At 39.1% G+C, this 12,073-nt stretch overlaps 1 protein-coding gene across 6 annotated transcripts in view; it reads right to left on the reverse strand.

The window, feature by feature from the left end:
• FUT8 (fucosyltransferase 8 (alpha (1,6) fucosyltransferase)) overlaps positions 1–12,073 on the reverse strand; it is a 342,950-nt gene that overhangs the window by 328,612 nt on the left and 2,265 nt on the right. For 3 of the 6 annotated variants that reach the window (XM_011949752.1, XM_011949755.1, XM_011949754.1), the window contains exon 1: positions 11,769–12,073. The exons of the other annotated variants lie outside the window; for them this stretch is intronic. The gene's annotated coding sequence lies outside the window, so the exon portion shown is untranslated. The remainder of the gene's footprint in view (positions 1–11,768) is intronic. 6 annotated transcript variants of the gene reach the window in all.

Genomic DNA, 12,073 nt, shown 5'->3' on the forward strand with positions numbered 1-12,073 from the left:
ACTAAAAACACAAAAAAAATTAGCCGAGTGTGGTGGTGCATGCCTGTAATCCCAGCTACTCGGGGGGCTGAGGTAGGAGAATCGCTGGAACCTAGGAGGCAGAGGTTGTGGTGAGCTGAGATCGTGCCATTGCACTCCAGCCTGAGCAACAAGAGTGAAACTCCATCTCAAAAAAAAAAAGAAACTCTAATTTTTTTTAGCTCTAAACTCTTAGAGCTCTGTGGGCTTAAAATTTAAACAACACAGGTTTGAACTGTGAGGGTCCACTCATATGCTAATGTTTTTCAATAAACATACTGATAAATTTGGGGGAGGTTTGTGACAATTTGAAAAAATTCATAGATAAACCATACAATCTAGAAATATCAAAAAAGTAGACCATGTGCAGTGGTTCACACCTGTAATCCCAGCACTCTGGGAGGTCGAGGCAGGAGGATCACGAGCACTGGTGTTCGAAACCACCCTGGGCAAGGGCGACATGGCAAAACCCCGTCTCTACAAAAAATACAAAAATGAGTCAGGTGTGGTAGCATGCACCTGCAGTCCCAGCTACTCGGGAGGCTGAAATGGGAGAATCGCTTGAGTCGGGAGGCTGAAATGGGAGAATCGCTTGAGTCAGGAAGCAGAGGTTGCAGTGAGCTATGACTTAATCACAACATTCCAGCCTGAGTGAAAGAGTGAGACCCTGGGTCAAAAAAAGAAAAAGATGGGAGGCTGAGATAGGAGAATAACCCGAACACCAGAGATGGAGGTTGCAGTGAGCCAAGATCATGCCACTGCATTCCAGCCTGGGTCACAGAATGAGACTTCATCAAAAAAAAGGAAAAAAAAAGAGGTATGTCATGAGTGCTTAAAATATATGTAGATACCAGTCTATTTTATCATTTACTACTACAAAATAGATACAAACCTATTATAAAAAGTTAAAAATTGTCCCAACTCATACCACACACTTAGCCATACATGGTGTCATTTGAAACTGAGAGAAACCATGTCTCAAAAAAGCAAAGATACAGTATTAAATCATAACTAAAATCATAACTACATAAATTTGACTGTACTACACCCTGTACTACTGAAATAATTTTGTAGCCACCCCCTGTTAATGAGGTGAGCTCAAGTGTGAATATTTGCTTAAAGTACCATGTGACATTAATCATCTCCAAGCAAGCAGTTCATCTTTCCGATAAATTGTATATTCCAGTAAAAAGTGATCTCTCACGGTTTCTTCATGTTTAGTACGATACTATAAACCTCTACTATAAACCTTGAATGACACCTAAGTGCCACTAGTGAGGCCGGAAGTGCTCCCAAGAAGCAGAGAAAAATCATGGCATTACAAGAAAAAGTTGACTTGCTTGATATGTACTGTAGATTGAGGTCTGCAGCTGCAATTGCCCGCCACTTCAAGATAAATGAATCCAGCTTAAGGGCCATTGTAAAAAAAGAATTCATGAAGCCATTGCTAAAGGTACACCAGCAGATGCAAAAATCGTGCATGTTTTGTGAAATTTTTTTTTTATCTCATATGGAAAATGTAGCTTTTATAGGGGTACAGGATTGCTATAAAGAAAGGCATCCCTATAAACTTTAGTAAGTTTCAAGAAAAAGCAGTCATTATACAACAACTTAAAACAAGTGGAAGGTGAAGGCTCTAAAGCTGAAGAATATAATGCCAGCCAAGGATGGCTTGATAATTTTAGAAAGGGCTTTGGCTTTAGAAACATCACAATAACAGGAGAAGCAGCTTCTGCCAACCAAGAGGCAGCAGACGACTTTCCAGATGCCATTAAAATCATTCACTTTGGGAGGCAGAGGTGGGCAGATCACGAGGTCAGGAGTTTGAGACCACCCTGGCCAATATAGTGAAACACCACCTCTACAAAAAATACAAAAATTAGCCAGGCGTGGTGGTGCACACCTGTAGTCCCAGCTACTCAGGAGGTTGAGGCAGAAGAATCACTTGAACTCGGGAGGCAGAGGTTGCAGTGAGCCAAGATCTCACCACTGCACTCCAGCTTGGGCGACAAAGCGAGACCCAGTCTCAAAATAAAAGAAAGAAAATCACTGAGGAGGCCAGGTGCAGTGGCTCATTCCTGTAATCCCAACACTTTGGGAGGATGAGGCAGGAGGATCGTTTGAGGCCAGGAGTTCAAGACCAGCCTGAGCAACACAGCGAGACCCTGCCTCTACAAAAAATATTTTTTTAATTAGCTGGGGGAGGGCATAATGGCTCACACCTGTAATCCCAGCACTTTAGAAGGCCCGGATGGGAGGATCACCTGAGGCCAGGAGTTTAAGACCAGAGTGGGCAACACAGTGAGACCCTGTCTCTATAAAAAAATAAAAAATATTTAAAAATCAGCCAGGCATAGTGGTGCACACTTGCATCCTAGCTATTCAGGAGGCTGAGGCAGGAGCACTGCCTAAGTCCAGGAGTTTGAGGCTGCGGTGAGCTATGATCATGCCATTTGCATGTCAGCCTGGGCGATAGAGCAAGACCCCATCTCTTAAAAAAAAAAGAAATATGGAGAAAGAATATCCACCTAAACAAGTTTTTAATGCAGACAAAAGTGCCCTATTCTGGAAAACAATGCCATAAAAAATATTCACTAGTAAGGAAGAGAAAAAGCACCAGTATTTAAGGCAGGAAGGGATGGGCTAACTCTACTGTTTTGTGAAAATGCAGTAGGGTTTATGATCAGGACTGCCCTTATCTATAATGCTACAAACTCCCAAGCCTTGAAGGGAAAAGATAAACACCAGTTCCCAGTCTTTTGGTAATGCAACAAAAAGGCCTGGGCAATGAGAACCCTTTTTCTAGATTGGTTCCATTGATGCTTTGTCCCTGAAGTCAGGAAATATCTTGCCTGTACATTCTTTTATTATTGAACAATACCCCTGGCCACCCGGAACCCCATGAGTTCAACACCAAAGGTGCTGAAGTAGTCTACTTGCCCCCAAACACAGTGTTTCTAATTCAGCTTCTAAATCAGGGGTTCATGAGGATCATTGGACACAGTACACTACAGAAAGTACTGTCAACTCTATGAAAGAGAATGCCAATAAAGAGACGTCATGAAAGTCTGGAAGGATTACACCACTGAAGACGCCATCATTGTTATGGAAAAAGCCATGAAAGCCATCAAGCCTGAAATAATAAATTCCTGCTGGAGAAGACTGTGTCCAGATGTTGTGCATGACTTCACAGGATTTGTCACAGGGCCAATCAAGGAAATCATGAAAACATGACTGTGGATGTGGCAAAAAGAAAAAAAAAAAAAAAACTGGGTTAAAGGGTTTCAAGATACAAATCTTGGAGAAATTCAAGAAATAGACACCACACAAGAGGAATTTAAAAAGATGATTCAATGAGTGCTTCCAATCCAGTACCAGGTGATGCAGAAGGAATGCTAGAAAACAAAATGACATTAGACAGTCTGGTAGAAGATTATCTGATTGTTCAAGAATGCTTTTGACTGTTCATGACATGGACCCTTCTCTGATATGAGCACTGAAACTAAAGCAAATGGTGGAAGAAGGATTGGTATCATATGGAAATGTTTTTAGAGAAATGAAAAAGCAAAAAAGACAGAAGTATGATGTATTGCCATAAAGTTATACCATGTGTGCCTGCCTCTCCGGCCTCTCCTTCCCCTTTCCACCTCTACCATGCTGAGACCAACAAGAGCAATTCCTCTGCTTCCTTCTCCTCCTCAGCCTACTCAATGTGTAGACAATGAGGATAAAGACCTTTGTGATGATCCACTTCCACTTAATGAACGGTAAATATACTCTCTCTTTCTTATGATTTTCTTTCTTTTTTTTTTTTTTCTGAGATGGAGTCTCACTCTGTCACCAGGCTGGAGTGCAGTGGTGTAACCTTGGCTCACTGCAACCTCCACCTTCTGGGTTCAAGCAACTCTCCTGCCTCAGACTCCCTAGTAGCTGAGACTACAGGCACATGCAACCACACCCAGGTAATTTTTGTATTTTTAGTAGAGACGGGGTCTCACCATGTTAGCCAGGAAGGTCTCAATCTCTTAACCTCAAGATCCGCCCACTTTGGCCTCCCAAAATGCTGGGATTACAGGTGTGAGCCACCATGCCCAGTCTATTATTTTCTGAATAACATTTTTTTTTCTTTAGCTTACTTTAAGAACACAGTATATAATACATATAAGGTACAATGTGTTAGTTGACTACGTCATCGGTACGGCTGGAAGTCAATAGTAAGTTTATTAAATTTTTGAGAAGTCAAAAGTTACATGTGGATTTTCAACTTGATGGGGGTCTGTGCCCCAAACCCCGTGCTGTTCAAGGGTGAACTATATATGCTGAAAAGTGTCACTAAAATATGAAGAAACCAACTTTTCTCTAAACTTTAGATGCACTTCCCTGAATGATTTCCCAAAGTTGGGTACCTTATTTTCCAACTGTGCATTTACACAGAAACAGCAAATGACAGGTACTATACAAATACACATGCAGAAATGAACTCATGATCCCTATTAACACATTTTAGTTATTTATCACTATTTCCTTTTAGGTACTTCTGTACTATTCTAAGTAAGCCTCTGTAGACAGTCATATAGAGGATGTATTCTGGCCAAGCTTGGTGGCTCACATCTGTAATCCCAGTATTTTACGAAGCCAAGCGAGGAAGATCACTTGAGTCTAGGAGTTCGACACCAACCTGGGCAACAGAGCAAGACCCCATCTCTAAAATAAAATAAAAAATAAAAATAAAAAAAGGATGTGTTCTTTTGTTTGTTATCTAGTCTGACAAAAAATTCTCCAAAATAGACTTCTTTGGTAATTTTATTTTCATTACATCTTTATGCCATTATAACCCAAACACTAATCTTTTTTTATTATTAAGAAGAACTATTCCTAATTGCACATTACCAGGTTTCTTTAGTTCATTATTTGGTGTATCCTCAGTAGGTATACATCTTTTCAGCTTACTCAGCATTGAGAACATAATATTGTTTGTTTGTTTACTTACAAATTAAAAGTAACATATCTCTCATCCTATGTACACTTGACAACCTGAGAGGTATCAAGCAGATACTTCTAATATTTGAACCTTAAAAACAAGCGGAATTTTAGTTGATACAGAGCTGGATGTCTGTAATTATGTCAGGAAGCAATCAGGATTATCAGTAAACCTACATTTCTCATGCTGTTGAGGGGGTCAGTTTACCAAGGACAAGACAGGATCTTTTGGCCTCAAGAATCTCAGTTACAACCTGCCTAACCCCTAGAGTTTCACTAAACTTCCTAAGACAAAAAGAAAAACCTAAAACTTATAAAAAGAAAGCAAATTGTTTACCCTGGCTTAGTTCTAATTGTAAAGAATCAACTTTCTCAAAATTACAATCTTTTTGACGGCAACTGAACGAATTAAAGTTATTCAAAGAGCTCGAGACATAAAAACTAAGACAACTTCTATTATATATTTTCTCCTTCAAGTGCCAGTACAATTCCATGTACTGGAGAAATTGAGTAAGTCAGATCCCAATTGATTAGGCCCTAATTACCACACATACTTTCACCTTGTGAACTCACAGTAACTGTCTTAAACCTGCTAACAGCACTCTCATGAGTGGAGAACACTGTGTCTCATTTTTAGTTTAATATGTTAGTTCTCTTCAATGAACACAATTTTTTTTATACTAAGAGGCACATGCTTTTTTTTTTTATAGTAAGAGGCACATAATTTATAGTAAGAAGCACATGAAGGTTAGAATTTGGTTTTGTTTTGTTTTTTGAGACGGAGTTTCACTCTTCTTGTCCAGGCTGGAGTGCAATGGCACGATCTCGGCTCACCACAACCTCCACCTCCCGGGTTCAAGTGATTCTCCTGCCTCAGCCTCCCAAGTAGCTAGGATTACAGGCATATACCACCACGCCCGGCTAATTTTGTATTTTTAGTAGAGACCAGGTTTCTCCATGTTGGTCAGACTGGTCTCCAACTCCTGACCTCAGGTGATCCACCTGCCTCAGCCTCCCAAAGTGCTGGGATTACAGGCATGAGCCACCACACCTGGCCTATAAAATCATTTTTAATAAATATTAAACACTATGCAACTGAAGTTCTTCTAGTCTCTCGCCTACCACCTCAAAAGGAAATGAAATCATTATAATAAACCTATTATAACATAAAAACTAATATTTTACCTGGAAATGTTCTATGAACTCTAAGAAAAAAGGATACTGTAAAGATGGTCAATTCCCTCATTTCTTACCATTGCTAGAAGAGGATGACAAACAAGGAGAAAAAAGGAGGGAAAGAAAAGAACTGAATAAATCTCCTTCATCTCCAAATAAGGCAAGCTCATCAACCAGTACGCTCCTCTCTCTCTCTATCTCCTTCTCTTCACTGACTGCCCCAAGGTCCCAGACAACACAGAATCTACAAATTATATTTGTCCACTTTACCACTAATTAAGATATTACTATCAACTGTATTAAACAATTATAAAAATGATTATTTAGATTAACTTATGGAATGTTGACTTAAGTCATTAAATAACACTGCGATGCTTTTATTATAGTTTTGATCGTTTGTAAATATTGTTTATACTCTAAGTAAATTTATTCTGGTTCTAAATATTATTAGAATTTGATATCTCATTTAAGGGATATTATAGAAAAATCAGTCACAACATTGATAAAAATTTAAAACTCATTGTGCATTGAAAGTCTTGATCAAATAAGACTTAGACAGATATACAGGTTCATTTTAGTCATATGTTTAAGGTAATTAACAGGTCTCCCCCATTTTCATTTTACTTTTGTTCAAGTTTACAATCAGAAAGTTATAGCATTTACACACTTTCAAGTTTATATCATGAAGTTTATTCATTAGAAAAACTAATTCTAACTTTCTTCATGTGCCTCATCGCTACGTGATATAAACTCATTACTCAGATTCTAAAGTAAACATTAGCTTAATTTTCCATTTTCATCTAAGAGTAATACCAATGTTTTATTACTTTATAATGTGAACTTTATTTATACTGACCAGTCATCAAGGCTGTAACAAATCTTTCAAGTTCGTTTTCATATTTATTTGGTTTATGGAAAAATAAATGTAAAAAATCCAAGTTATAAAATACAACAAATACAGTGAGCATTTCAGTAGTGATCTTTAAAAGTTTTTCTTTTATTCCAATGCTTCGATGAACAAGTTATACTACAGAATGACTACAGAAGAAAAGGCAGAATAGCAAAGGCAAAATGTGAACCACATTAGCACTACCCTTATATTTGGTATAATTTGTGAATTAAAAGATTTATAAACTCAAAACATATTTCTCCTTCACATTGTCATTTTCTGACCAAAAAAAAGACTACCACAAAGAGTTATTTTTTTTAAGCAGATGGGTACGAAAATTTAAAATGAAATTTGCCCTATAACTCTGCTTTCAGTAAGAGTACAAAAGTAACCCTTATATTGACAAATATGGCATAATTCATAGGTCCTATTTGCTCTTCCTCCATTAAAAGGAAAATGTGTAGTATCATATAAAGTTTATATGGGTTTTATGTTCAGAATATTGTAGATATTAAGAAAAACCTTTGCCTGGTGAGTGGTAAGGTTAATTTTATTGGTTTGATTTCCCATTATTCCAAATGGAAGACTGTTGGATGATGGTGGGTAGCTGGGGAAAGGAAATAATGACAGGAGATTAGAATGAGAAGAGAAAGTTGGGATTTGAAACTAATCAATTTTTTAAAAATCTTATGACCAAGCATGGTAGCTCACGCCTGTGGGAGGCCAAGGTGGGATGATCACTTGAGGCCAGTTCGAGACCAGCCTGGACAACATGGCAAGACCCTGTCTCTTTTAAACTTAAAAAAAAAAAAAAAAAATCTTTTTGATAAAATAAAGGAGCCGGGTACAGTGACTCACACCTGTAATCCCAGCATTTTGGGAGGCCAAGGTGTGAGGATCACTTGACCCCAGGAGTTCAAGACAAACCTGGGCAACATACCAAGGTCTTGTCTCTACAAATAATAAAAAGTAATTAGCCAGGCATGGTGGCATGCACCCACAGTCCCAGCTACTCCAGAGGCTAAGGTGGGAGAATGGCTTGAACCAGCGAGGTCAAGGCTGCAGTGAGCTGTGATCACACCAACGCACTCTAGCCTGGGCAACATAGTGAGACAAACCCCCACCCCAATCTCAAAAAAAAAAAAAATATTAAAGAAAATAAAATCTTAAATCTACATATCCCTATATAATATTCTTCTGTTGGGGATTTTTTTAAAGGTTCTTTAAAAATCAGTTGTAAATATCTTTTACTTTTAAATATGTTTAATTGTTTCACTATAACAAGCTACAATGTAAAAACAATTCAAACTCCAAGAAAGAAACTCTATACTATACGGTAGTGAAATATAAGCCAGAGAATCAATAAGAGGATGCTACACTACTGTTGAAGACCAGAAGTTGATATCTCCTTTGAAAAGGATCAACAGAAGCAGTATTGATGCAGCGTACAGAAACTATAATAAAGCTGGATGTGGTAGCACATGCCTATAGTCCCAGCTACTCAAGAGGCTGAGGCAGGAGAACTGCTTGAGCCCAGGAGTTCACAGTCAACCTGGACAAAATAGCAAGATCCCATCTCTTTTGGGGGAAAAAAAAAAGGTAGCATAATAGTAATACTTTTAGTTTCAGAGTTGTTTAAAAATCTTAGTTTTATGTTTAGTAAACTACTCAAGTTTTTTTAAGTATTTACTCTCATGATTGTAAAAACTTTCTTTTACATTTATCAATGTGCTATAATATGAAATGATGTATCCACCATTTAACTAAATCAAGAGATTTATTAAATGCAGGTTATCATAAATCAAAAATAACCATTAATGAAATGGAAGAGTCTATTTACTTTATCAGCCTTGAGATTCTATTTACATAATGAAGAGCTATTGATAACAAACAGCCCAAACGCTATATGCAAAAAAACTAATATTCCAATGATTTTAATATACATATAATTATCAGTTTCTATGCTTGGATTTAAAGAATACGTGAATGGTCAGAAGTAAATTAACATACCTAATTTATTACAGTTTAGAAATCTAAATGAAATGCCACAGGCCACAAAACAACTGCTTCATATTCAAAGGCACACATTCAATTTGGTAGATCAGCTGGACTCACTGCATTATATTGCAGAAGATAAGGGTTAAGCGACCTGGGGATACTGTTCTTCAGATATCTAAAAGGTCCACTTTTTTTACTGGAGTTATCTCTACTTTAAAAAAAAAGGAATTATATCTACTTTTGATAAATACCTAGCTTACCACACAATTAGTACCTTCGCCCACATAAGATTCTACTTAAAGCTTTGTTTTTGAAATTTTAGGATTATAGCTATTATAAAAACAAAATTTAAGAACACACAACATGCACAATGGGTCAAGAATACATGCCTTCTCTTCTGATGAACAGCACAAGAAGGTTAAGAAAATACCATAACATACTCTAAGTTTGGGGATACATTTTAGAGATTTTTAAATGAGAAATCCAATAAATCTTTCAGCACTCAGCTTTCCATTATTACGGCTCATGAAAAGATTTTTTTAACTAATTTGTAATACACAATATATTCACTCCACAAATAACTATGTACATATTTATATATATGCCCACATTAATGTCTTACTCTTTTAATTAAAAATTTATGTTTCTCTTGGTCATAAAAATCTGGTTTTAGGTGTTTTAAAAGTTCAAACAGCTATTAAGCTATACTTTGCTTTGGCACTAGCTCCCCCTCCAGACCAACATACTAATATAACTGCATTTTAAAAAATAATAATAAGTAACAAGTTTTTCCAATTTACTAGCAAATTTTAAGATTCACCACTTTTCAGGACACTCCAATTTCGTCAAAATAACTGGTAAGAATTTGCGACAAAACAATGCAGGATGTAATCAGAATTACTGTTGTTTTTTCTCAATTCTATACATCTTAAACAAAACTGATTTGTAGAAAAACAACTTCAGGTGACTTTCTAGTTAAATTCAAAAATATCCTCAAAATATAATGTATATAATGCCATATTTTATGGAAATTATTTTGAATCACTATACTATTAAACAAGATACTCTTCAAGTTAATTCACAACTTGACCAAAAATACGTTTTTGCATCTATTTCTGCAATCCATGCAAGTTTCATTCCAGCTGTTCAGCTCTTCAATTCAAACTGAATTCTCAATTTATAAAGCAGCAAAAAGACAATCCATGTCTTGGAACTACCTTTGTAAGTTCCTTATAGCCTATTCATCTCTAACTCCCGGCATTTTTTACACAATGAACCTGTAAAATCACAATTACAAATGCCTGAATTCCCACCTTCTCACTACTACAGTAGTATTTATAAATCAAGTAATTAAGATTTTCTATACACATAGCAGATTTCCCAAGGACAGCAACGTAAAGGGCCTTATTATTTGGCATAGGGTTTTAAGATGTTTTTACAGCTATTTTAAAGAGCAGAGACTACAACTCCATTATTTCTTATATATCTAATATACTGTAGTGGTTAAATAGTAATTTATCTCCTAAAATACTTTATATATGATGCACCTATTTAAAGAATTAGCCATAAAACATGGAATGTAAATTTAATCAAGAAAATAAATATTCACCTAACCGCAGGAATGGCAAGAAAAAAAAAACTATAATGAAACCTGCCAACAGTTTTCATAGAGGCAAGTCAGTTAAGTCAGTTACTTCAGATGCGTTTAACTCTAAACTGACACAAAAGTTGTGTTGAATTTGTTCCGCAAAACCTTGAAATTTGGGGTTATCTACTGGAGATTTTGGCTTTTCTGGGTCCACCTTCCTGCGTGGGTTAAAATAAACTGTAAATAATTCAAACACAGGAAGGAAAAAACCACCACCTCTCCGTGCCTTTAACCAAGGCCTCAATCTATATTATACTGCAAAACGCTAAAATAAAAGCTCATCGGGGCAAACCCTAAGCATGACACTGCCACTTAAGAAATACACTGCGTCTCTGAAGATTGCAATCCCCACTGTGAAGAAAGAACAGGTGCTGCACCCTACAACCCACTCAATCCTGCAGGACAAACCTCCGAAAACGGATAAATATGGACTCATTTAACCTTCCCAAATAAGTTTAGACACTCAAAAGCCGCCAGCTAGTCATTTGCACATCAAAAGGGAGTACAGCTGCACTCAAGCCTTTAACTGCCCAGCACGGTCCCTCGCGGATCTTTGTGCGGGTCCACTCCCTGCTTTCTAACCCAAGCAGCACTCAGAGAGAGCCCATAACGCACAGGCATCTTCCTCCCCACAGACCGCGACTCCAGGGACCGAGCTGCTGGCGAAGGTAAGATAGGTGTGGAGGGGAGACGACGAACACCTCCCACCCCCGCCCCCATCCCCTCTCCTCCTCTAGGTTTTGGCCCCTGCCCTAGGCAAGGATGCGCGACGCCGAGGGCAGCGGCGCCGCAGCTCCGCGTCCCGGCTGGAGAGGCAAGCGCCCCTCACCCTCTGCCCGCGCCCCCGGGGCTGCGCCAAGGCATCCGCCAGAGCGTCCCGGAGGCTCCCTCCCCACTTTTCCGAGAGCCGCTGGTTAACCGGCAGCAGTTGCAGCAACAGGCCCGGAGGTCGCCTGGGAAAACCAGCAAGGACAGCCGCGGAGCCTCCTCAGATCCCGCGCGCAGCCCAGCCCAAGACCCCGAGGCGCGCGGGGCCCGGCTCCCAAAACGCCCCCTTACCCAAGGCGGGAGCAGAGGCGGTCTTCGCCGTTCCCCGTCGCAGCTGCCAAAGCCACAGCCCTCAGCTGCAGCTGCCCCACGCTGGGGGAGTGGGAAGGGTGGCTGGGTGGAGGATGCTACTCCCGACTGAACGGAGAGGAAGAAACGGAAACAGGAACCGCCGCCGCCGCTTAACGGAGCCTTCGGCGCCACTGACTGAGGCAGAGCGCGAGGCGGCGCGAGCCGGGCAGTTGCTGACAGCGCGAGACCGAGAGCGAGTCGGGTCCAGGGCGCGCGACCCCAAGTAGTGCCGGCCCCATTCCGCG

The sequence above is a fragment of the Colobus angolensis genome, unplaced genomic scaffold (genome assembly GCF_000951035.1).
Source record: "Colobus angolensis palliatus isolate OR3802 unplaced genomic scaffold, Cang.pa_1.0 Scaffold3, whole genome shotgun sequence".
Lineage (NCBI taxonomy): Eukaryota > Metazoa > Chordata > Mammalia > Primates > Cercopithecidae > Colobus > Colobus angolensis.